We start from the raw sequence: 27,500 nt of genomic DNA on the forward strand, positions 1-27,500 counted from the left end.
CTCATGGGACCGTTCTATGGTTCGCGCCCATGAGCCGACGAGTTTCTTATCGACTAAAAAATTCTCTTTCGGTTAACTTACATGAAAATATATTAATTCCGAGGTAGAGTGAATTAGGTATTAAAGGACATTTGTATCTTAATGCGTATATATGAATGACGGTAATGTGATAAGATATACTATGTGTGCGTGTGTTGTGTGTGTGTACAGATAAATAGAGAATGTGTGTGTACGTACCGAAATAAAAATAGGAGCTGAAAATCGTAGGCAATACGTCAGAATTTATCATATTTTTGCTGCATTTGGATCGTCGCATTTATTGAAAACAGAACCATAGACTGAACACAAAATCTTTTAAAATTCTTACGATCACATAGAAATAAGCTGAATTGATAGCACGAAATTTATTTTTCTTTTCCATTCGAATAATGAGTAATTTCATAGAAAATATTTACGCAAGAAAACGGAAATTAACCGATGAAACATAATACAGAGAGAAACGCGTCTCTTGCTGATGCAGTTGTGCTATTCTGCAGTGTAATGACAGCTGCGATGAGAGGAGATTTGACTTACTGAGTTTTCTTTCCAGCTCGGAATCCTTTCACCTTTAACAGAAGAAATCTTCAAAAATGCAAAGCTTTGAAATTTCAGTAGAACTTGCTCCCTTCCTTTGTTTTCTCGTTATGATTACTTCTCGGAGACTTAATACCGACTCTAATTCACGGCGTGAAAACTGGCGGTTCAGCAACCCATTCTCATGCAGTAGCGCCTCAGTGGCGTGGTCGGTATGGTGTTGGCGTGCCACTTCTTTGGCCGCGAGTTCGATTCCCGGGCACTCCATTGAGGAGTGAGAGATGTGTCTTTCTGGTGATAGAAGTTCACTCTCGACGTGGTTCGGAAGTCACGTAAAGCCGTTGGTCCCGTTGCTGAATAACCGCTGGTTCCATGCAGCGTAAAAACACCATATAGACAAAAATACAAACAAGCTTTTCTCATGCAGTGTCGCGGCCGACGGAGGTCAGCTTCCCTATAAAGGGGATATCAAACACATTGTAAACTCTCCATTTGCAGATAATGCTTTCGAAATGAACCTTTGTCCGATAAACCTCTGAATGGAATCATTTGCCGAGCCTCAATCCGCCTCAGTCCTACGCCCCTGCATATTCCAGGAGGCTAATATTCCAGGAGCACAAGTTTAGCGAGAAGCCTTAGAGACTTCGTATTATACTGCGAGGTCCTCCGTGGTAACAGCCACGACTAGAGCGTTATTTCTGGGAGGCCATTGTAGCTCAGAGAAAAGAGAGCGAAAAGGCTTGTTTTGATAAGGCGTCGATAAAGATCTCAAAACGATATGGCTCGTCATCTCCTCGTACCCGCAACAAGGCGGAAGGTGTTAGCCGCTTCGGTAACGATTGGGAGCGCGGAGTTAATGCTTCTCCTCTCTCTCTCTCTTCTCTCTCTCTCTCTCTCTTAAAAATATTGTTGATGTGTTGATGTGATTTTAAGATTTGCCCATTTTGCTCTGACCCTGAGAAGATATTTTTATTTATTCTCCATCATTTTATTTTTATTTGTTCAGAGAGAGAGAGAGAGAGAGAGAGAGAGAGCGAGAGAGAGGGAGAGAGAGAGAGAGAGAGAGAATCGTTACCAAGCACATTCCAATATATTCACCTCTCTCTCTCTCTCTCTCTCTCTCTCTCTCTCTCTCTTTGTAGGTTACTCCCGGATACCCTTTTGGAAGTGGCTGACAACAGCATATCCGGTTGAGTCGTTGATATGTCGTAAATAAAACAACATAGCCTTCGTATCGATGCCTGTATCTAGAATGTGGAATATCCTCTTTGTATTCCTTGATTTTTGTTTCTCGCTTATTTCTGATGCGTTTCCACCATTTTCTTTTTTTTTTCTTCCTTTTTTTTTGCGAAGTATATTTATCATTCAGTGTTGCCATTCTAGTGCTGTGTAATTGTTGTGACGTGGATTGTGTATATGTAATCATGTATTTAATCTTTCGCGCTAAATGCATAAATAAGTGTTTTGTATTCATGTATAAGTTAAATTGTGTAATAGATTCCGGATGCTATATCAGTTCTGCACTCGGGTAGAATTATAACTTTCTTTGTTTCCTCAGATATCTAATATTCTTCTTCTTCTTCTTCTTCTTCTTCTTCTTCTTCTTCTTCTTCTTCTCTCTCTCTCTCTCTCTCTCTCTCTCTCTCTCTCTCTCATTTTTTAAGAGAACTTTTTTTTCTTTTTTTTACTTAAGAGAACTTCATTAATGGCATTTCTCTTCAGGTGGGTGAGAATAATTCGAGCATCTGTGTATCTCTCTGTTTACTCAGTAAAAAGTGCGCAAGTCCGAATATTACATAACGTTACTTGGTTTATAGTAAGAAATTCATTAAAAAAGGTAGACACGCAACAGAGGTATTGGTAGGGGATGAGCATCGTGAGTTTTGACAAGGAATGCGTTTTATGGATCGAGTGTTTGTTACGGAACAGTGGCGTGAGAAGTATGAAAGTAAAGGGAAAAAGCTTCATACGACTTAGTACTTAGACCTAGAAAAAAGCGTATGACCGAATTGCCAGATGCTGTGTGGAGGAGGATGCTGGCCACACCTGGCGTGGAAAGTACTTTGTTGAAAACTAATGAGATTTTTTATGACGAACGCAAAATATGTGTTGGAAAATGGAGATGGGAGAGGGAACAGTTGTTCTTAGACAGTAATTGCTTAATATGTGCGGATAGAATTGTTTAATATGTTTGTGGATAGAGTGAAGCAAGATGTGAGAATGAGGACGCTTGAAAGATAAGAAGAGGGCCTATGACTGGAATATGTAATGGGTAATGTAGTAGACGATGCAGTGATGAGTGGGAATAGTGAATAGAAACGGCAGAGATTTATAGTCTGTACAGGGAGAAATGTTTTGTCGTTGAACTTTTACATTATGTAAGAGGGAAGAATTAAAGATTTATCTTGGTTTTCAAGTACAAATGTATTAATTGGCTGTAGAATAAGGGAAGAGAGGAGTCACCGAACCGTTGAGTTCGCAAGATTTACTAGAAAAGGCTCATTTCTATGCGTGGGAAAGCTGAAGAGTAAGACGTGAGCAACTTTCCTTTCTGTAAGTGATTTATGGCTGTTAAATTCAAACGAAAGAGAGATTGGCGCCTCTTGAGATGAATTGTTTGCTTAGGTTAGGTGGAATAAGTACCGAAAATGGGACAATCGGGAAGTGTGAAAGAAGTGTTAAAATGGTAAAGCTAAGAGGATGGATCATTGCTTTCATTTTTATTTATTCATTTATTTATTTTGCGTAAAGGAAAGGACGGACAGTAGGATAATGCAAGGTTATAATCAGAGGAAGTCTTCGAAAATGGTGGATAGATAGAGTGGAAGAGGTATTTTACTGAAAGAGACGTATCTAATTGAGAAAGTGGGGGCAAGATAGAGATGAATAGCTGATCGTGAAATTGCTCGATTCACTGCTGGTGAGCCCTCTCGACTAGAATATGAAGCGGCTTATAATTTGAAAGCTTTTCTCTCTGAGGGTCATCCGTACTTAGCAGTTATAGGAAGATTGTTGCTATAGCTGAGACTTCAGTATCAACCCGGTCTGCATCCACCTACACGTCACCTCCGAGGTGCAATTGCTAAACATGGTGGAAGCTCAGTGGGACGCCATGTTTAGTACTATAGTAGATTCACATCAACCGTGCATCTGATGTCCAGGCCAGTCTCTTACGACGCTCCTGATTGGCTGTTGATAAGCCAATCACAGGGCTGGAAACTCTCAGTCTCTCGAGAGAGTTCACATAGGCAGGATGTATGTTCCATCTCTCCTGAGGGATACTTTTGAAATATTTATCCCTCAGCAGAGGTGAAACATACATCCTGCCCTTGTGAACTCTCTCGAGAGAGACTGAGTGTCTCCAGCCCCGTGATTGGTTTATCAACAGCCAATCAGGAGCGTCGTAAGGGACTGGCATAGACATCAGATGCACGGTTGATGTAAATCTGCTATAGCCCCTTGGGTATCAAAGTATTATATGCACCCATTTTTATATAGCTTTGATCCCCAAGGGGTTAGTACTAAACACAGCGTTCCATTGCGCTTCCGCCTTGTTTAGTAATAGCACTTCGGAGGTGATGCGTAGGTGGATACCAGACTGCTCTATGAGCAAGAGCCCGTGCTGGCATAAAGCAAGCTTAATCACAAACAACAATAACATTCCAAGACCCTGGTGGATGCATACTGGGCTAATACCACAGACTTCTCTGTCCCAGCTGTGTATTATCCCACTACAGTAGTTTAGTAAGTATGGAAGTCCCTCTTCATTCAAGTAATAATGACTACCACGAAACCGCCTTATCTACCATATCCTTTCTGTGACGTCCGCATTCCCCAAGGATATTAGTCTGAGCGATTGTGTTTTATCCCTGCCTCAAACGTTTTCAATCGTAAGGTACTTCTCACTTCGCCCAATCTGATTAAATTTCTTTTTTCTCAGCATGAGGGACCATCGCTTCTTTCTTTCAGGTATTAATATCTTCCATTGGTCTTAACATTGCCTCAGAACTTAGTATGTTTTTCCTCCTCGTTTTAGAAAATGTCCAACCCTAGTCACTTCCAAGGCAATCGGACAGAGGCTGTGGATTAGTTCTGCCCAATTGAATGTGGCTTCTGGGATTTTTTTTATTATATGAAATTTATTATATGCATGTTCTGTAATTTATTTTATATGCTAATTTACACGTTTATTTGTCAGGCAAAGCTTCTACTGGAAACTTTCGTTCTTTATGTAAAATGACATTTTTATTCTCTAATTTTGCATGGTGTAATTTTTACCAAAGTTATTTATATTTTATGAATTGTGCACGTCACGAAATACTTAACATATTTACACAAAGAAACATGTCTGCACTGACATGACTTGCCTCCTGTATAAAATGAAGCTCCTCCCCTCCTTTCAGACGTTCTATCTCTCTCTCTCTCTCTCTCTCCCAATATATATATATATATATATATATATATATATATATATATATATATATATATATATATATATATATATATATGTATATAAAGGTTTTTGCCACGAAGGAAAAATGAACAGCGAGATAGCTATCTCGCTTTTCATTATTCCTTCGTGGCAAAAACCTTTATTTATACATAGCATCACGTTTTATATACTTCTGTGATCAAAAGTTATTCATTATACATATATATATATATATATATAATATATATATATATATATAATATATATATATATTATACCCGGGTGAATACGACCAGTGGATTCTCTCTCTCTCTCTACTCTCTCCCTCCCATCTCTCTCTCTCTATCTCTCATCTCTCTCTCTCGTCCCTCTATATATATAATATATATATATTAATAACCCATGGGGGAAATACGACCATAGATTTCTCTCTCTCTCTCTCTCCTCCCTCTCTCTCTTCTCCCCCCGGGGTCTCATCTCTCTCTCTCTCTCAATCTCTCCCCTCTCCCCCTTCTGTCTCTCTCTCTTCCTCTCTCATCTCTCTCCTGTATAAAAAGAATGCTCCAGCATACTCTAGTCATCCCGTTCGTTTTGCAGACTTCACCTGTCCATGGAGTGGCCTCCCCATTCACTCTTAACCAAGTCAACACACTCTTATAAATAAAAGAGGAAAGCCACATGCCTTCCATAAGGGCCCCAAAAGGCCTCCAAACCTCGAGAGGTCAAAATATGCTGGTATGAAAAATGACGTGAGAAGGCATATTCATCAAAGCTATCCTGGAATTCTTAAGAAGAAAATTGTATCGGTATAAAATCCAGTAGCGTTTATCCTCGAGTCACGACCAGGTAAAAGGAGAAAACTGCTCCGGCCATTTTCTCCTCCTCCTCCTCCACCACCACCTCCTCCCCCTTCTTCTTCTTCTTCTTCTTCTTCTTCTTTTGAAGTCTCTCTCTTTAAGCTTATTTGCTGAAGCCGCCCCTCTAAGCTGTGAAGATAGTCATGCTTCCTTAAGCCCTTTTGGTGTATTAATGCTCGGTCTTTATCCGTTTACAAACGATTGTTAATTTGTATATACAGAAGCTAGGTATTCATAATGGGTGATAAATGATGAAGTATTTTTCGAAGAGGTTGTCCGCAATGAAAGAGAGAGAGAGAGAGAGAGAGAGAGAGAGAGAGAGAGAGAGAGAGAGAGAGATTTACAATAACCGAGTGAAGGCGTGAATATATCGAAGCTTTTAAATGTTAGGAATAACAAGCGCCTTCCTAAAACGAATGAAGATCTAAATATATTGAGAGTGGGAGACACAAAGGAATGAATGAATTAATATATACGGAATTCCCATAATTTTATCATAAATTTTTCTTAAAAAAAAAAAATAAAAAAAAAAACTGATTTCTATACGAAAAAAGCATCAATATTTACGAGAATGTTTGAGCGACATCATCAACAGCGAATCATAATTAAAAAACCACAAACGAGGATATTCGAGCCCCCTTTGCTTCTGTCCTTTCACTGCCTCCTTTCGCCCAGACGTAATCCCTGTAAGCGCCCTTGAGCGTTCAAAAGCAGCGCAGGAAGAATTAGAGAGAGAGAAAAAAGCGAGCAAAAACGAGCCATAATTTGAAGCGCCACAACCGAGGAAGCCCGCGCGGCTACCATGCAATTCCCGAAGCACTTTTCTGTCATTCCTCGTCTAGATATAATCTATTTAAATGCCTTAAAGCGTCAAGAGCTGCATCCCGGCGCAGCGTTGGTTAATATAATTGAAAAAATGATACCCCGTTCTGATATATCACAAGAGTTAGGGCGGCGACGGCCAATTATCGCCGAAATTGGTGGGGCGGGCAGCGCGTCATAACAGGGCTTGGCCGGGTGCAATACCGGTGGGCAAAAAGAGGGAGCGAAGAAAAAAGGAAGAAAAAAAGATGAGTATCACAATGCGCATGAAGCTACCGGAACCCGAGAGGGCTGGCGGTAATTAGATCTGATTTGGCATTAATTGCGGAGTACATTTGCTAAGGCTTTTCATTGCTGTTATCCACGCCATTATCGCACTGGCGTATACGATTACAAGAACATATGATTACCATTAAGACAATCGCTGATCTCCGGTGCCCGAGGGCTGAATCTCTAATAAGAGCCCTGCTGATTTTCTCATTATCGTACCTTTGGAGAGCGGCGCTCACCGGGCGAGCGGAGTTTCACGAACTATCGTACCGAACAATATGAGTCGATGTGTATTGCACCGCTCCAGCGTTGATGAAAAACCCCGAGGTCAGAGAGATTCATAACTGGGAAAGCTTGCCGCACTTGGAGCAAGGTTTTCTTCTAATTTATAACTCTGCTTTAGGGATGAAGCAAGGGGAAATATTCGGTATTTGTAGGTGAAACACTACGATGACTTCTGAAACGAAGAAGGGCTCCCCCTTTCGCTTACTGATCGAATTAAGACATTACGGAGTCATCTGCATGGATTGTTTGACTTCAAGGGATATTTTCTTGGTTGGGACGCTCTCGCCTCGGGCAGCCCACGGCCCAAACAATATTCACGCCAAGTTTCATTACTGGATAACGTTGAAGCTTTGGGAAAAAACTTGTGTGCAAATATACTGTAACAAAACCCCCCCGGGTTTTGGTTTCTATATATATATATATATATATATATATATATATATATCTATTATATATATATATATATATATATGTGTGTGTGTGTGTGTGTGTGTGTGTGTGTGGTGTGTGTGGGTGTATGTATTTATAAGTGGAATCGTTGGAACATCGAAAGTTAAAAGTTGCATTTTTTTTTCGCAGGCTGATGCAAATTTATTTGTTCTTTGTCTGACCTACTTTGATACGTATATACACACACACGCACACACACACACACACACACACACACACACACACATATATATATATATATATAATATATATATATATATATAATATGAATCTTTATCACATCGCCGTGATTCATATACATGCATAATCTACAAATGTCCCTTAATATCTTTAATATATAGGATGTTTTTAGCGTAATGCGCATATTTGATATATATATATCATATATATATATACTATATATATATATATATAAAATATTCTTTTTAGCATTAGAATGAAGTTGCTAGCCATATGCCGCTCTTCACTATGGTTGTGCTTCTTCTACCCGTGAAGGTGACTGTTTGAGACGTAGAGGACAGTTACCAAGTTAAGGGAAGGGAAGATTCCCAGATTTAAGTGTGATTGCTAAGTGAAATGCTGTGATATTATGTTGAGAGCAGGACTCAGTGATTGCCCAGAGTTTCTAAGGTATGTCAAGATAAAGGAAAGGTTCCAGCAGAGCGAACGACAGGAATAATTGTTCCATCTTATGAAAGCAAATGTTCTGCAGTGGACTACGTTTCTCAGCCAGGATTCCCTGGAACCCTATAGAATTCCCCTCCTTCACCCTGGTTGCTAAGGATTCCCACGAAAGATATCATTAAATAGGTTCAAGTGCAAATCCAGGTTTTAGTGAGAAAATGAAAGATAATCAGTAAATAGGTTACTTATATGCGAGTGTGTTTTTTAGTAAGAAATAGCGTTTCTCCAGGTGAAGAATAAGTCTATTTTTGTTTATGTCAGTTCGACCACTAGTGAAGTTGTAGAGAAGCAAATTTCATTATCTAAATCTACTTTAAAAACGTCATCACTCTGCTTCGTGTGTCTGTTCATAGAACGTATTGGTTTGCTTTATCTTAAGCTTGTACAGCGCTGTCACTAAAGTTTAAGTTACTAAAGCAGTTTGATATCAGTTTTCTATTTTTCAATGTTAATGAACTTGACAAAAAAAAACTATTTATTTGCTTAAATCAGATAGTCAGAAAAGGTATATTTATATCTTTTGAATTTAAATTTATAAAAGAATGAGAGGCGTATAAAAATTTCATGTTGAGGGTCCATGAGACGTGAAAATTAATTCTGCGGTTCCACTATGGTAAAAGGGTTAAGAAAGCAGTTTTCATATAGGGGTTTCCTTTGACATGATAATTAATTCGTTGGGTTCAAGTAGGGTAAAAAAAAAAAAAAAATTACAAGAAACGCTGCCCTCAGCAGACAGTGAGAGTTACAGGTACATAACGATGCCTAGAATACTGAGGAAGTGTATGGTATTATAATGACCGAGAGAGTAAGACGGATAACAGAAAGACTGACTGGAATATCATTGTGGGAATAGACATGTAAACGGATTTGTGGATCAAGTTTGAAAGTAAGTGAAAGAGTTATTTCTGGCATCGTGCACCTTGAAAACGTTATTATAGGATCGGTTTAGAGGCAGTTGTGGAGAGTGCTGGGATATATGTAATGGAAGTAAAGCATGTATTAGATTATGTAGCCGGGAGAGTGACAGCTTTGATATTAAAGTAATCTAAGGTAAGGTTGTGTTTTTATTTCATGGCTGTTTAGTATCTTTTAATATCTTTATGGGTGGAGTGGTGGAATAAGAAATTAGATGTAGGTGCCAAGTTGTAGGATAACAACAGGGGTGGTGATTGGAGTGTGAAGAAATTAAGGAATAATCATAGTTAACAGATATTGAACCTTGGTACTGATTGAAGATGGTAAAGAGATACTGCAGAAACCAACGAAGGTGTTTTAACAAATACTGTAAACGAGCAATGAATGCCGATGTGGGTAAAGGAGGAATTAGAATTGTGGTAGAGGTATGTGCGAGATATGGCTCTTAAACGAATAAAGATAAGGTTTAGCTAGAAGGCATAAAAGATAACAAAGAATGAGATATCTAGGAATGGTGATAATAGTGGAATTTGTATTTGTTATAGCTTCCCTTTCATTCACATCTTTAGTTTGTGTTTTAGAACTTGCAGGTAAATGCTGTTTACAAATCTATTGAATTTGGATCTTATGCCTTCATTTCCACCTTTGTTAAGACAATGTTCTCTCTCTCTCTCTCTCTCTCTCTCTCTCTCTCTCTCTCTCTCTCTCTCTCTCTCTCTCAGCGCGCGCTCTGAAGACCCGAGCAAAAGATCATGATGTGAGAGAAAAAGTCACTTTGCATATTAATTACTGTATTAGGTTTGGCTCCCTCCCTTCCCTCCATCGATTATCCAAAATGACACGTGATCAGAGTTCCGGCGATGTTTTCATTATTTCAAACAATTTCTTTTTATTTTTCCTTCTTTATCTTTGTGAGGAAGTTATCTCGGATTTCAACAATTAAATGTATGGGTTTATTTTAGCAAAGTTCTGAACTTTGAACTATGAATACATTAATGAATGTTTGTGAGAAAATTTGTGGAATTGAGGTACATGATAATGTTAATACACACACACACACACACACACACACACACACACATATATATATATATATATATATATATATATATATATATGTATATATATATATATATATATATATATATATATATATATATATATTAATCTATATAGTCTGTGTGTGTGTGTGTGAGAGAGAGAGAGAGAGAGACGAGAGAGAGACGAGAGCGAGAGAGAGAGAGAGAGAGAGGTGGAGGAGGAGGAGGAGGAGGAGGTCTATGGGTCATATTCACCAGTGAATCCCAAAAATACAAGGCAACCGAAAATTTAGGAGACGGTTTTGGCCATGGTTCTGACTATTGAAAATATACGGTATAAACACTCATACACACATACACACGCTTTCATATATACATATACCACTTACCTAACCGCGATACCTGATCGCTCGCATATTCTGCGGTAATATTTTCAAGAATGGTCTAGTTTAAAAAAATATTAAGACTCTCTCTCTCTCTCTCTCTCTCTTCTCTCTCTCTCTTTCTCTGTTGCGGGTTACCTGTCAACGAAATGATGAAATGTTGTCCGTTGTGAGGCTGACATGGTTCGTCTGATAGCTGTGATGTAATATGTATTTTTTTTTTAACATATTGCAGTACGTTTTAGTTTCCACAGTTCCAGTATTCAATTTTCTTAAGTAAAAACTTGACCCCGGAGATCAGGAAAGACGTATTAGAAGTAAATGGAATGTGTCATTTCGGTTTTGATGAACTTTGGAGAACCTGAGATGCAAATGAATAACGTACAGAAAGGCGATTGGAAACTTGGACCTTTGATTTTATTAGACAGTAGATGGAACAGAAAACTAAGCTTCCAGACAAAAAGTAAAGTGGAGACCAGCCATTGAAAGAAGGAATGCTGCATAACTCAGAAAATCGAAGTTACAAGAATATTCCGTAGATTAACAAGGGAGAGGAACAAAACGGAACTGAAACATTTGTGAATCGACAAAATATATATGGGATATACCAGACTCTGTGGCTGAAGCGTTCTCAGTAACTAAATGAAAATTAAATCGGAACTATACTCTGTTTTTTTTTCATCTGTCCACCAGCCCGTGGTGTTTGCGTATGGTAACACTGCGTCCCGGGCTTTAGATAGTTACGGTATGTGTAAGTTTCAGGCAAATAAAAGGATATGAGGGTATACATTTGCAACTGAAAAGTGTTTTAATAATTTACTGTATGTGAATTACACCGTTAATATTCGAAATAGGATATTGTTATTATTGTTGAATGTAAGCTTAATGTAACTATCTAAAGCCCGGGACGCACTGTTACCATACGCAAACACCACAGGCGGATGGACAGATGGAAAAAACCGAGTATAGGCACTTCACTCTTTTTGTGGCTAATTTGAAAGTAAGGGGGCGTGTTTCAAGTCACTTTTCTTTCTTTCTTTAAAAAGTCTTCAGCTGTGGACAGAGTCAACAGACTGTAAACCTAAGAGATCTGCAAAGGGATCTCAAGCTGCAAAGAGAGCAAATTATATGAAAATTTGATAGATAAATAAGAGGAGGAGAATAGAAAATAATACTGATACACGTAAAATTCAGGAAACGGCAGCAGACAGCAGGAATGAATTTGCTCCTCGCTTCAATATTTGAAGACCAGAAAGAAATACTCTGTCTGGGATGTTTTCTATTCACAATAGAGTTCTGTGGTAATGAACTGCTCTTATAACCTCCTCAAGAAATATGAATTAAACTTTTCCAAAAACAAGATGTTACAAGCTCGTGTTATTTCTTTATTTAATCAATGAAATTCCTTTTTTTAAGAATGTTATATATGATTTATCATGTTATTTTATATCTTTTTTTTTATCTTCATTATATTTAAATAGTGTTGGTTTTTATCCATCCTTTCCGTACAGACCATATCCCCTAGTCCTTCTTAGGCCCCCATCTATACTTCTTGAGAGAGAGAGAGAGAGAGAGAGAGAGAGAGAGAGAGAGAGAGAGAGAGAGAGATCCGAACCCCGACGAAGAGGAACGAGATATAACCAATTTGTTAAACAGGTTCCATATTCATCAATGTAATATTTCCAGATCGTGGTCTGGTGGAGCTTTCCGACCGACGTAAAGAGTTCCCCCGTAACAGATCTCCCTACTCCTCCTTAATTACCAATTCCCCAGGTATTAATTAATGGCAGTGTCCTTTGACCCCCTTTCGGGATGAAGGTAAATAAATACACTGGCGCGTACACACGTACACTCCCACACGCACCCAGAGAGAGAGAGAGAGAGAGAGAGAGAGAGAGAGAGAGAGAGAGAGATCTTAATAGTTTTAATCATTTCTCGACCCTATACTCATCGTTTATTTCTTTGTGGAGAGAGAGAGAATGAATAGTTTTATCCATTTCTTAACCACATACTTTTCATCCTATGCCGCAGAGAGAGTTTGATTAATAAGTGGCGGCGTGATAGAGAGAGAGAGACGAGCAGAGAGATCGAGAGAGAGAGAAGAGAGAGAGAAGAGATTTCTTTATAAGTTTTACCATTCTCGACCTATCACTCATCGTTTATTTCTTTGTACAGAGAGAGAGAATGAATAGTTTTATCCATTTCTTAACCACATACTTTTCATTCCTATGCGCAGAAAGAGAGAGAGAGAGAGAGAGAGAGAGAGAGAGAGAGAGAGAGAGAGAGAGCAATTGAGTGTGGGAAATCTTTTTCCTAATAACAGGGCCCCTAAAAATTCCCAGGACTTTCTAGATCGTTAATTACTGGTCAGATGCTAAACCACTCATAATGGAGACCATGGAATTACATGCTTCCAATTATACTGCAGTACCTATATTTCAGTATTGTGATCAACTGAAAATTCCTGGTTGTTATTGATTACGTAACTCCTGCGGGAGATGAGAAAAAGTCCCTCAGAGGTCTCTTTTGACATCGACTTCGATATGGATTCAGTTCATAATAGTTATGCAACAGCTGAGGGCTGTGTGTACAGCTAATAACATACCTAGCTCGGTAGCACCGTTATTATTTAGACCACAAACACCTCCAGATCACACATCTTCGCCGTAGGCTCTTTAACACAGAGTAGCCCCAACAGATCCCACCCAGTAGGCACAAGTAGGCCCCGGTAGAGACCTAACTGCCATACCCATTCTGCCCACCAATTCTTTCGTCCACATCAGTCCATGCTGACTAAACCAAACATCGTCCCTGGAAAGATAAGGGAGAATCAGCGTCAAGAATGGGAAAGGCCTGAGAGTTTTACGCTGTCTTAAGGAAGGAAGGTTTGTCCTCTGATCTCTGCTTTTACTTTTCTGTAAAAGAAAACTATTGAGATGGCTTTGTCTGTCCGTCCGCACTTTTTCTCTCCGCCCTCAGATCTTAAACACTACTGAGGTTAGAGGGCTGCAAATTGGTATGTTGATCATCCACCCTCCAATCATCAAGCATACGAAATTGCAGCTCTCTAGCCTCAGTAGTTTTTATTTTAATTAAGGTTAAATTTAGACATAATCGTGCGTCTGGCAACGATATAGGACAGGCTACCACCAGCCCGTGGTTAAAGTTTCATGGGCCGTGGCTCCTACAGCATTATACCAAGGTCACGGAAAGAGATATCTATATTCGGTGGCCTCGATTGTACGCTGTACAGAAAACTCGATTGCATTTTTCACTTGTTTCTAGACTCCAATGGTCGACACTTCTTCAGAGACATTTCTGTATTTCAGCGTCGAGTTGACTTCTTCCAGCCACACCCTGTTTCATGAATCCTTCCTTTCCCACTCGACTACTATCGCCATGATCTTTCGCACCCACCGGCCCCTGCTAGGTTATTAGTCTCGCCTTCTCATTACTCGGCTGAGGCTTAAACACTGGACAGTCCAAACATTGCCTGCAGCATCCTTGCTGCGTGTGAGTTATGTTACAGAATAGCCTTTCCTCCTTCCCCTCCCCCCACCCCCCCAACCCCCCCCGGGGCTCCTTCCTCACAGATCCTTGGTTCTTATGTGCTGAGATGTTGGAAGGCATCGAACAAGATGGAAAGAGATAACGAGAGGCTGCGAACTTTTGTTTTGTAGTTTAATCTGATTTCTATTTATTTACTTATTTCGTCAAAGCTTATCTCTTGGTAACATAAAGCAAGGCTTTGCCGGGGAGATATGTCTAAACAGTTGCTTGCAGAATAATGTGTGCACATGTTCTTTTAAGTATTACATTCTTTCGTATGTTCAGTCTCTCTCTCTCTCTCTCTCTCTCTCTCACACACACACACACACACACACACACACACACTGCTAGATCATCGTCTTTCTCATTTTCTCCCTCACCTTTAACCTCTGTCTCATCTTAAACTTTACCTCACCCAGACAATAATATTTAATCCAACTAAGAACATTTAATTATAGGAGATGGCCAGGTACTAAAACCCACATACCTTTAGTTACCTCAACGCATTGGCCGCGGGACCTCGAATCTTGGCGCCCAATCTCAACCCGATTGGTCTCATTCACTTCAAAACTTCTTGCAATATTTTCTCCCAAAAACTGCTCCGCCTGTGCTTGATGTTCATAAACGAAGGCCGAAGGTTTAAAAAAAAAGGAGGAATAAATTAGATGTTACGAGATGTAAATAAAGGAGAGGCTGAAAAAAGAGATAATAAGATGAAAATGGGAGATAATGAGCGGATTGTCTCGCAAGGATACAGACGGGCGAGCGGTTGTTAAATTGAGCGTCCCTAATGAAGTATGATAATTTCGCCTCACTGCTCAGGCAGCTCTTTCCTACCTACCCACAAATTAATCGTGCGGCTGCCACCCAACACTTCATGGGGCCTCATAATAGTACTTTATTATTGCTCTCAGAATTTTTTTTTTCTATTTTGTTTGTGTGTAGCGTTGCCTTTTTCACACCTGCTATTGACAAAGCATCATATAACTGAGCATCTGTTGTGTGCACTTATAAATATGTCGCGTGAAGCAAAACGCATGGTATGTTCCAATTAGGTATATTTATACGTTCGTGCATAACAGTTGTTACTTAATTACTACGATCCTTTATCAACAGCAGGTGTGACAAAGGCAGTGCTACACACATACAAAGGAAATGAAAAAATCTGTGAGTAATGATAGTGCTATTACGAGGACTCATGAGACTTTGGGTGTCAGCCGCGTTATATTATAACAATATTATGAACTTCCGTGCACCATATATATGTTATAATGAGGAATTGAAAAGTTTTAACTGACCAAATCAAATCATGCAGTTATAGAAGGATTGTAGGAAAGAACAAGTTGAATTATTATTGTGTCCTCTCCGTAGTGAAGAAAAAAATTAAATATGTATATCTATATATATATATATATATATATATATATATATATATAGAATATATATATATAGATAGATAGATAATAGATAATATAATATATAGATATATAATAATATATGTGTGGGTGGGTTGTGTGTGTTGTGGGTGTAGATGTAAATATATATATATATATATATATATATATATATTATATATATTATATATATTATATATATATTAAATGTGTGTGTAGATTTACTGTTCTTGTTTCTGGTACTCCTGTCTCACTTAAAACTCTTAAAGATGATTATTAGTACCAGTCTAAATGTTTTCCTCTCCCACTTTGCTATATTGAAGTTTCATTTGTATTTGTTCCCACCTTTGTACGAGTATAAACATTATTATATACAAATATATGTTGGTTTTCCAGTCAGCAAAGTTATGCATCAGTGATGCCTGGCATTCATTTGCAGATACCTGTCAAAATACTTCTCAGATTCTAGATAGCTTTTATTTTCCCGTAGCAACCATCTCCCAAATTCCTCTCTGTAAGCATACACCCAACGATCACCATGAGCAATAATGTTGGGCATAAGTCTAGTTTACCTCAATGGAATTCGAGTTATGTTTAGGCCAAAAAGAGTCGCGGTTCTGTTGGAAAGGTTCGGTTTACGGCTTTAATGGACCTTTCTTCGATTACCATTTGCGGCCGAAGTTCCAACAAGGTCGAAGTTAAAACTTCTCTTATCAGGCGACTTAGTCAGGCAGACACCTCCTCCCCACTTGACATTGCATGGCTCATTGGCTGTTTCATTGCCAAGACTTTCAACACTCCTTTTGCTTTTGGTTCTCTCCTTTATTAGGCATGCATTTCAGTCCTTCATAACTAAGTCCTACCTTCTTCCTTCATTTTCATTCTTGTTTTGAATATATATATATATATATATATATATATATATATATATATATATATATATATATATATATATACACAACATTCTTTTATAATATCACTTTCTCCATACGATTAAGCATTCGGGTTGAGATTGCTATCTAGGTCGAGTTGAAATCTCTGTAAGAATTGTTCTATCTTTCATTGATTTCTGTCACAAAACTGTCGTTGACATAATGCATGACAATGCAGGTGAGTAAACATTATATATATATATATATATATATATATATATTTATATATATATATATATATATATATATATATATATATATATATATATATATATATATGCCTTGTCCTTCATGATGTAAAAGACTTCTTTAGGTAAGAAATCAGTGAAGGGTAGACAAACTGTTACAGAGATTTCAACTCTGCTGAGATAGCAATCTTAATCTGCATGAGTCATGTTATTTAATTATTTATTTATTAATTTACTTGTTTTTTCTTTGCGAACAAAGATCCTGAAGTAAAGCATGATAAGAATTCAGTTGTAGGTACTAATTGTTCTGGTTTAAGGATCCTTCAGATCCATTGAATGAAAGTGTTTATCAGTATGGATATAGTGATGTATAAAGGAATGTTAATGAGTGTTTGTCCAAGTTGTGATAAACTGTGTGGTCAGAGAAAATTAGATCATTCTTACATTAGCTGCAGATTCATAGTTTATATATATAATATATATATATATATATATATATATATATATATATATATATATATATATATATATAATATATATTAAAAGTTTTTTTTGCTACGAAGGAAAAAATGAAAAAGCGAGAATAGCCGAGTACTTTCGGTCCTGTTCGGACCCTTTACTGAAGGCCTTCAGTAAAGGGTCCGAACAGGACCGAAAGTACTCGGCTATCTCGCTTTTTCATTTTTCCTTCGTGGCAAAAACCTTTATTTATACATAGCATCACGTTTTATATACTCGTGATCAATAGTTATTCATATATATTATATATATTATATATATATATATATATATATATTATATATATATATATATATATATATATATGTATTGTATATACATATTATATATATTATAAATATAATATATATATATATAATAAAATATAATTAATATTTATATTTATATAATATATCTAGTCAGGTGTGTAATTTCATTACTCTTCACTGGTGATATTGCACCAAAAGTTCAGTATGATTTGTTTGTTTATGAGAGGTAGTCGAATTTGAAAAAAAAATAAATAAACATCAAATTGATATTGTATGCTACTTCTTGTTGGTTAGTACATGCGTATTGTATACTTCCGTATATAACGTTTACGCATTTGTGTGCATATCGAAATTGCAGTAATGTTTTCAGTTTCATACATTTTTTTAAAGTAAAACGGACATATCTGAAATACTTAGCACACAATACAGCACCTTAGCTCAGTCCTATTTCAATTATAATAAAATCTGGGTATTCATGAGGTCATCCTAGGAGAAACAGCTCCCTGGCTGTCAAGCGCTTTCACGTTGCGGGTGTGGACAAACTAGTGAACGCACCTTTATCTCCTGGATCTCCTCACCCCTTATCAACCACCCCTATTTCCTCACCCCCTGCCTCGTGGGCCCCCATGCCCCCCTTACCCTGCATGTATTCTTCTCTGCGTTGACATTGTTGAAAGAAAGACATACCTCCATGGCGACGATCACTTGTCATTACTTCCGAAGTGGCAATTAGAGTCAAGCTCGTATTGCAATTACGGGTAATTAGACTTAATTGCAGAGAGCTTTGAGGGAACGCATACTCCTCTCATCGGGGGGAAGTATTTCCTTCGGGATTTTTAATTGGTAGCCTCGTTCGGGGGTTGTGACCTAGAAATTCTTTTCATCTTGATTCTGCAGGAGGCGATGAGGCCGGATGAAGATGCTGAGGGGGATTGGCGACTGGGGGACGGAGTGCAGAAATTCGGCAAGCTGCACAAATGGGGTTTTGCAGATTTTTGTGCAATAAATGCCATTTAGGAAAAATGGGTTATGACCGTAAGGGAGTTGAAAACAAGGGCAAACGTGAAATGGGGGATTGTAAATTGAGGTACTATACAGAAATAGAGTTGAGGGTTTGCAGAAAAGGAAGTCTTGAAGAGATGGGTGCTTGCAGGAATGGTGTTTGAAACAATGAGACGTTGAGGAAAAGGAATTTGAAGAAACTGAGTGCTGATGAAATAGGGGTGTGAAATTAAAGAATTAGAAAATTGGACAGTGAAAGTGGGAGAGGGATGGCGCTGTTTGATTACAAATTGGAAACGTGTGCTAAAGAAATGAAGCTTGCAGAAAATAGATGAGCCGTTGCTGCAGTAAGTGTGGTTTGCTGATGAATGAGAGAAAACTGCGCTTCTTTGAAAATAGATGGAGGAAAAGAATGCAAGGAGCACATGCACAAATATAAAGTTCTTCTTCTTATCCTTTTCAGACACTTGACAAATAAAATAGCCAATCATACGACTAATCAGATCAAACAACAACAGTATGACACGTACGAATCCTGATTGCCTTCTTGGTATTGTTGATGAGTCACGATTCTAGCCAGTCACGATATGACACGTCAGGCTTTGTGATTGGGTATCAGATATTAATGAATGACGTCACAGTCATTTCATTGCAGTTACCGTCCTTCGCATGCGGCTTATCTTTCTGTCTTTCTGAATGACGTCATCGCTTCAAAACTGCTGGGAGTGGTTGGCTGCGAGGTGGAGGACCATTGTTACATTAGGGAAAGTTTTAGTTGAAAAGAGAGCTTTTGATAAGTAATTAGGATATATATGCATTTATTTTAATATTTTTTATGTATAGGTATCGTAAATCATACTAAGAACATTATTCTAAAAAATATGGGCGTTTTTTTTGAGATATAGGATATTCACGAGACAACTTACATACATACATACATACATACATACATACATACATACATACCTATAGTATTAGAAGATGTAACTGATGTTAAAGTATAAAGTATTTACTTTAGAAATAAGAAAACTTTACACGACAGTTATCCTCCTCAAAATTATTCCCTTTCATCGCGTATGGTATAGATAAATATTAACAGATTAGAAATGAACATGGAATTGATATATGCAGGAGAAAAAAAAACACACACACATATTTAACTTCTCTGATAGACTGTGAACTCAGATGATAAATACGATCTGAAATTATGAATATGATCACGGATGATTCACCTTTTCGTCTGAAGTTCCGTGAGTCATGGCGAGTATGTCAGATTTCGGGGAAGCTTCGGTATTTCGGATTACTTACGTCCCAATCTTACGCTATGGCCATGAACTACTAGGATCTCGCAGATCCCTTTGTATATAACTGTATATTACATATAATCATTATAGTATTGCACAAGCCTTATCATTTATATATATGTACACACACACACACACACACACACACACCACACACATATATATATATATATATATATATATATATATATATATATATATATATATATACATATATATATAGTATATATATATATATATATATATATATATATATATATATATATATATGAATATATATATGCATATATATAGACATATATATGTGTGTATTATAGGCGTATATACTATATAGTATAATAATATATATATATATATTATATATATATATATATATATATATATATATATATATATATATATATATAATATATATCATTATATCACTTTTACTCTGTTAAGGTGGGGTAGCGCCATAAAGGAGAAGATCTTGTATATATATATATATATATTATATATATATATATATATATATATTATATATAATTCAATTATGTCACTTTTACTCTGTTAATGGGGTAGCGCCATAAAGGAGAAGTCTTGAAGGGTGAAGTTGCTAGCCTCACACCCCCTTCATTAGCCTCAGCAGACGCTGGTACCATTTACAATTTTGAAGAATGTAATAGTTACCAGTATTCATCGTTAGGGTGGATAATGGATTAGATGTTACAGTATCGCAGAAAATAGCTTTTGTATATATTCGTATTATTATTGCACTGAAATTTTATCCGTTTGTTATTTATCTAAAAAAGAAACCATGATAAAACCATCCTAGAATTCTTAACTAGTTCAGTTCTCCTTTTCATATATTGTCAACGCATTTAATTGGCTGATTTAGGAAAAGTTTTTGACTTGGGAAAAGAAATTATTGCTGGAAGGGAAACGGAAATTTGTTTATCTAGATAAAAGATTTAATAGAAATTTTATGTTCTGTAACAGGAATGCGTATGAGAATAAAATAGATGATCTAGAAATATTGTAGAATGAAGTGGAGCGTTTTTGTTATTGTCAAAACGGTTTCGTGACCTAGAGACATAATTTTAATTAAGAGTGACTTTATTCCATCAAGAAAGGAAATGTCATTACAGCATTGTTCTAATCATTGTCTTCAGTCAATCGAATAAGTCATTTCATTTCGAATTTGTCTTTACTGTTCTTATCTTTTTAGTATTCTCAGTACGTATGGCACTCGAAAAATATGATCTTTTTTTAAAACGAAAAGACAAATAAAGTTTTTATTTTGATGGAAATACATCTGATTTACGAATGCTTTTACTTGTTTTCGTAGAGTATCTAGCGACTCAATAAGATGATGCATTTAGGGTGAGAAAATAAACAAAGACCTTTTTCATTGTTTTCCCGCCAACCTTAAAAAAAAAGAAAATGTAAAAGAAAAGAAAAGAAAAAAACGCCAGTTCATGAGATGTTTTAAAAAAGAAATCTCGATTGTAGTTTTTATTTTTTTATGCATGCACATGGGCAGTCACCCGTCAGTCATTATTTGATATGGTTGTTTGTAGTTGCTGCAAAATGATGAATAAATTTGTTTTCCCTTACCATTGTGATTTCGTCTCCTATCAAGCCAAGATAATCTACTTGAATAAAACCTAGCGGAATGTTCAGTGTGAGTAAATTCTAATGTAATATGAAGTCTTTTTATCAATACGAATGCGCATGCTGTTACTCTGCTGCTGCGTTTTTATCATTATCATTATACAGTGATTGCTACATGCATTATACATAAAATCTTTTCTGCTTCTGGCAAGTCTCTTCTCTATAAGAGGTAAGAAGAAAAAAGTTAGATCTCCGAAAGACAGTACATTTTCCACAGGTAAAGACCTCAGGTTTGTATGTTAGGAAAAATACAAATTACTTTAAAAATGGGTCATATCTCCGAAAAACTGTAAATTTTCATCCGCCTACTCCTCAAGTTAAGAAACTTAGAAATATTGAAAAGATCACGTGCACAAAATCAGTTCATCTGATTTGCAGTAATCGCTTTTCATAAAACGCGCATAAAAGATTATTATTACGATTATTATTGAAATTATTATTATTTGGCTTGCTATTCAATTAACGCGACTCACGTTTTTATATCTGCTGACGCAAGTTGCTTTTGGAAAATTGTAGTTGCTGGAATGCATTTTAATATCAGAACGATGGCCCCTCAATTAAAGTTACGAAACTTCAAGTCGAATCTGTTCACCTCATTTACCCAGCCATCAATCAACCTCGAGTCAAAAATCATCTCGGAAAATGAGAAATTCCCAATTAACTACGAAACCCCACGAAGAGGAAGCATGCAGTGAGTAATGAGAAGTTGTCTAGCGATTATTCCCTCGAGAAAGATCCTCGTAGGAAATGCCAGCCATTGCTTTGAGAGACATGCTATGGCCGGATTTGTCAAAGCTGCGCGCTCGGACTGTCACTGATAATTGCCGATTTCAGGGTCCTCGTGTGTCATTCGAACCAGCCATAATGATACGGAAGAGAATGAAGTGGTCGGTCTTTTGGGTCAATAAATAGGGGTGGGTCCCCGCCGAGAGAAAATCTACCTTAATGACACCTTTCATAAGGATGGTCAGTAAACAGGCGATTCGAGATTAACGTTTGTGTCATTGTGCGGACCAATTACAACTACGAGGTGGGGGTCACTGTGCAAGCGACATTCATCTTTATTGCCACGTGAGTTAGAGGTTAAATCGGTGCGCTTTGGTGCGCCAGTGTGTGATTCCTACATCCTAGAGTCCTTGCAATGGGTATGTGATTACATGGAGGCCGAGAGATGTAGATAAGCGGCATGGGTGAGAGAATTAGGGGTGGAGGGGAGGAGGGGAGGGCCTTGTTGATTGGCGCGCGCGCGTCTGTGATTCTTGTGTTTTAGAATCCTTGCAATGGTCGTGTGATTACATGGATACTGAAAGATGGAGATAAAGGGGAAAGGTGAGGTGAGAGAGAGAGAGAGAGAGAGAGAGAGAGAGAGAGAGAGAGAGAGAGAGAGATACTGTTGGTTGGGGGAGCCAATGAAAAGATGGGAAGACGATCGCCTCGTTTTTAAAAGGTAGGTTTAGCCATCTTTGAGATTGAAGTGAATTATCTGTTAATGATATTGATATTTGTAGTAAGTGGGACTGTGATAACTGTCATGTTTCTCATAATTAGAGGTAAATTAAAGTTTTCCAGCTAATGTCGACGATGCTAATTAGCTGGAATAATAATAAGACCGGTAATAATATTGTAACCAGTATGCAATAGCAGTATTGAATGAAGATTTAAATTTATGTCTTATAAATATAAGTTATTATAGAACAGAACTACTAATGTTTAAATCACAACGACTGAAATCGAATGATAGGCTCATATAAAAGGAAAATATAATCCTCTTCACATGATACCAGCATAATAGGACAAATTAACCATGACGTTGGTAGAGAGAGAATAAAAAATAGAGGACAAATCTTTTCCCGTGTCCGAGTGAGTGACCTGCTATGTTAATTAAGGGGATCTTGCCATATACGTCTCACTTAATAAGAGCTGAACCTAGTTTATGTTGGCATTGTAATGCAGGCTGAGCGACAAGGTCTCCTTTATGATGACATGTGTTAACCTTTTGTAAGTGTAACGCATACGCTTACCTGACGTCCCAATGCTGCTATCTTATTATCATACAATAAGGAACTCTAGACAGCAAATGACAGACCTAGACAGCGGGTGACAGACGGCCCTTGATTGTTGGCGGGATAATCTCCTCACCTGGAGCTTGTAAGTGTCCGGGTGTCTGTTAGTCTGTCTGTATGGGTGACCGGCCCTCTCCCGAGGCAGGCGGCTGGGTGTCAAAGTCAATACACTTGGCGGAAGGCGCTTCGCCTCATGTCAATATCTGATCCCCCTTCTTAACATTTTCTCCTATTTTGTTTGAGTGTTTGTTTAATTGGCTCTGTTTCTCTACTCATGTGGAATAACACTATACTGCAGTGTGTGTGTGTGTGTGTGTGTGAGCGTGTGTGTGTGTGTATGCATGGACATTTGTTTGAATATCTGAATAAATTCCATAGGATTATTCAGTAATTAAGATTCGATACTCATGACGGCAAGATTTTTCCCAGGCTGTGATGATAACCGGTTTTCTTGAATACGTTAGTGTTTTATTAACAAGTATTTCTTATAAATATAGATAACATTGAATTAAAGTATTTAATAAAGAGCAGAAGGCAACGAAAAATTGAGCTGTAAGATATAAATACAACACCACTTCTCAAATTGCCTGTTGAGATTTGTCCATTGATTAGCAAGAAATTCTTCAGTCTTTAAACTTGAGAGGTTACGATTATTATTGAAGTCATTGATTGCAGTTAGTACATGCATTCAGCAGTTAACATAACGAATAAAAGCTATAGATGTCGGTGAATGTAATTAGCGTCGAAACCGTCCAGGTTTGAGTGTAGGCCACATAAACATTCAGCTGCGAAGAGAGAAAAAATAAATAAAATAAATAAAAAAAAACAACAAAACAAAAGAGGGCCATGCGCCGACCATGCTCGGGATGAGACGGTCTGCAGGTCATAATTGCAGGTCCGATCATAATGGAGAAATTTAACCATGAATGGTTTCGGGGCTGGTCAAGATAACGACAATCGCTGGCTGGACCCTCATTTGGCTGGCTTCCTCCCGGCGGTGAATTTTTTATCGGTGTCCCTTTACATTACGGCCCTACAAAATGTCTAATTATAGAGTGAGCGACCGGTTGAAATCGAGTAATGAAAATACAAACCAGCCTGTAATAATCTTGCATTTAAGTTCTGAGGCATTTCATAAACGGGTGAAATTACAGTGTGTGACTTGTCTCTTTCGCGTTCCAAATTTGCCGCCAGGGGGCAGACTGCGGTACGGGGCTTTCTTCTCTCTCTTCTGCATCTTCTACAGCCTTTTTTTCTTTGTACTCCTTCTCCTTCTCCTTCTTCTTCTTCTTCTCGGTGTTTATAATTAAGAACACACTATCAGCGGGGCTCAACCTGCTATTTTGACTTGGGCGCTGCTATTACCGTCCTTTGGACGACTGTGGACGACTATGCGACGGTGGGAAATAGGCACCCTGTTGCAACTATTGCATTATTGCTCGGGTTGACAACTCGGTTGCACAGAGAGGAGCGTTGGGTATATGGATGGGGAGGGACAGGGGTTCACTCTCCACACCCTAACGCCACTCCCTACCACCCATCCCATCTCCCCACCCTCCCACTTCATGCCAAAGAGAGTGAATGCAACCATTACTATTATGGTTGCTTTAATGGCAGCCTTTATTGGGAAGTGGGTTTTCAGTAAGGGAAGGCCATTGATTATTGATGTCCTCTTGAATTGGAATTTAATTTGAAAGTGGCGTTCTCTTTAATATTTCCGCAATTCGGAGTCTTGGTACTCAGTCTCTCTCTCCCCCCCCCCCCCCCCCCCACCCACCACACCCCCTCTCATGCACGCACATAATGTGGTGGCACAGTCATTCATAACCACTGAATAAAACATCGGATATTTTGTCATTCATAATTCAATTTTTTTTCCTGTGTTATCTATTGAAATTCAAATGTTATGTTTATTTTTAAAATATTTATTACTAATATATCCACCTATCTCTCTCTATCCTACTATTAAATATATTTTCATAAGTCTGCACGGAACCTCTTTTTTTTTTTTTTTTTTTTTTTCTTTAGGATAGTTCATTATTAGATCTTGTGTAAAGCAACAATACTTGAATGACGCACAGTTCGTGACTCAGAGGCCGCTGAAACATATGGAGAGGAATGACATAACCATCTCCAATGTGTTAATCTGAAAAGAACATTATATTAGAAATACTAAATCATTACATATTTTGGTCAAGTCATTCACAAAAAGGGCTTCGGAAATACTGTAAATAGCAATTATCTTGTTTCACTTTGAAAATGACCAAATAAATAAGAATTGCTCATGAATACATAATTATCTATTCATTTCAAAGAGCAGTCTAACTTTATTTCTGCCATCGAGGATTTTTTCTTCTAAAGAATAATACCTTTTTAATTTTTTTTCTAGACTTAAGAAAGCCATATGCAGATGAAAATAAATGTTTTTTTTTCTTTTTGTGGCAGCGAAGTTACACTATAATTTTTAAACTATTCTATTTAATATATATAAATATATGATATATATGTATATATATATATATATATATATATGTATAGTGGTATGTATTATATATATATATATATTGCATACAGCCGCAAGGGTTTGAAGGGTGGAAATGAAATGACTTCTCCTGGCTGTATGCATATATGATCATCACACGTCTACAGTGATTTGTTGCAATATATATATATATATATATATATATATATATATATATATATATATATATATATATATATATATATATATATATATATATAAATGATATGTACATGTGTGGCTGTCAAATTGTCTACGAATCTCCGAATGTACACTCTAACCTTTATATGTATTTTCCCAAGGATTCTCTCTCTCTCTCTCTCTCTCTCTCTCTCTCGTCTCTCTCTCTTCTCTCTCTCTTCCTTTGATGTTTGATGTTGGATAATTATATTAGGGTTACCTATAGCTAGTCTGCTCTTGAATCAGTAATCGTCCCATGTTTGAACTTAGCGTTTAATTCCCGTAGGTATTATTTTTCTCTGTTACGAGTGTTAGGTGTTTGTTGACTAATAGGAAAATTGCCATCTCATACTTATGCTTTATAATTTTAAATATGTATTTATGTTATGAATTTGATTAATCTTTGTCTTTTATAATTTCTGTTATGAATAATCCGACCTTGGTGAATAGGAGAGAAACTATTTTTCGTCTCTAAGGAAATCCTTTCCATCAAGAGTTTCTACACCTTTAAGAGCACATTCAGTTTTCTCTTCAGAAATGGTCGAAAGTGTTACTTTAACCCTTTTCAAAACGTTGATATACGGAAGTTAATGTGTGTGTATGTATGTATGATATATATATATATATATATATATATATATATTATATATATATATATATATATTATATAGATTACCCTTTTCACAACGTTGATATACCGATATATTACTCACATACACACATACATATATATATATATATATATATATATATATATATATTATATATATATATATATATATATATATATATATATATATATATATACTATATATATATATATATATATATATATATGTATGTATATATACATTAACTTTGTATATCAACGTTGTGAAAAGGGGTTATATATATATATATATATATATATATATATATATATATATATATATATATATATATATAGTACGTATATGTGTGTGTATTTATATATTTATTTATTTATTTTTATCTATCTATCTATATATATATATTAATATATATTATATATTATAATATATTTATATATATATATATATATATATATATACATATATGCACATACATACATCCATACATACACACAAATGCAGCAAATCGTGGGAGAGTTTGTATTTATTCTTTATGGCGTTACGCGTTAATGAACAGTCCGTCAGTCACTCCTAATGCATTTCTACGTGGGTGTCCTCCTGGGCAAAGACTCATCGTGATGAGAGA

The sequence above is a fragment of the Macrobrachium nipponense genome, chromosome 39 (assembly GCF_015104395.2).
Source record: "Macrobrachium nipponense isolate FS-2020 chromosome 39, ASM1510439v2, whole genome shotgun sequence".
In the NCBI taxonomy this organism is placed as follows: domain Eukaryota; kingdom Metazoa; phylum Arthropoda; class Malacostraca; order Decapoda; family Palaemonidae; genus Macrobrachium; species Macrobrachium nipponense.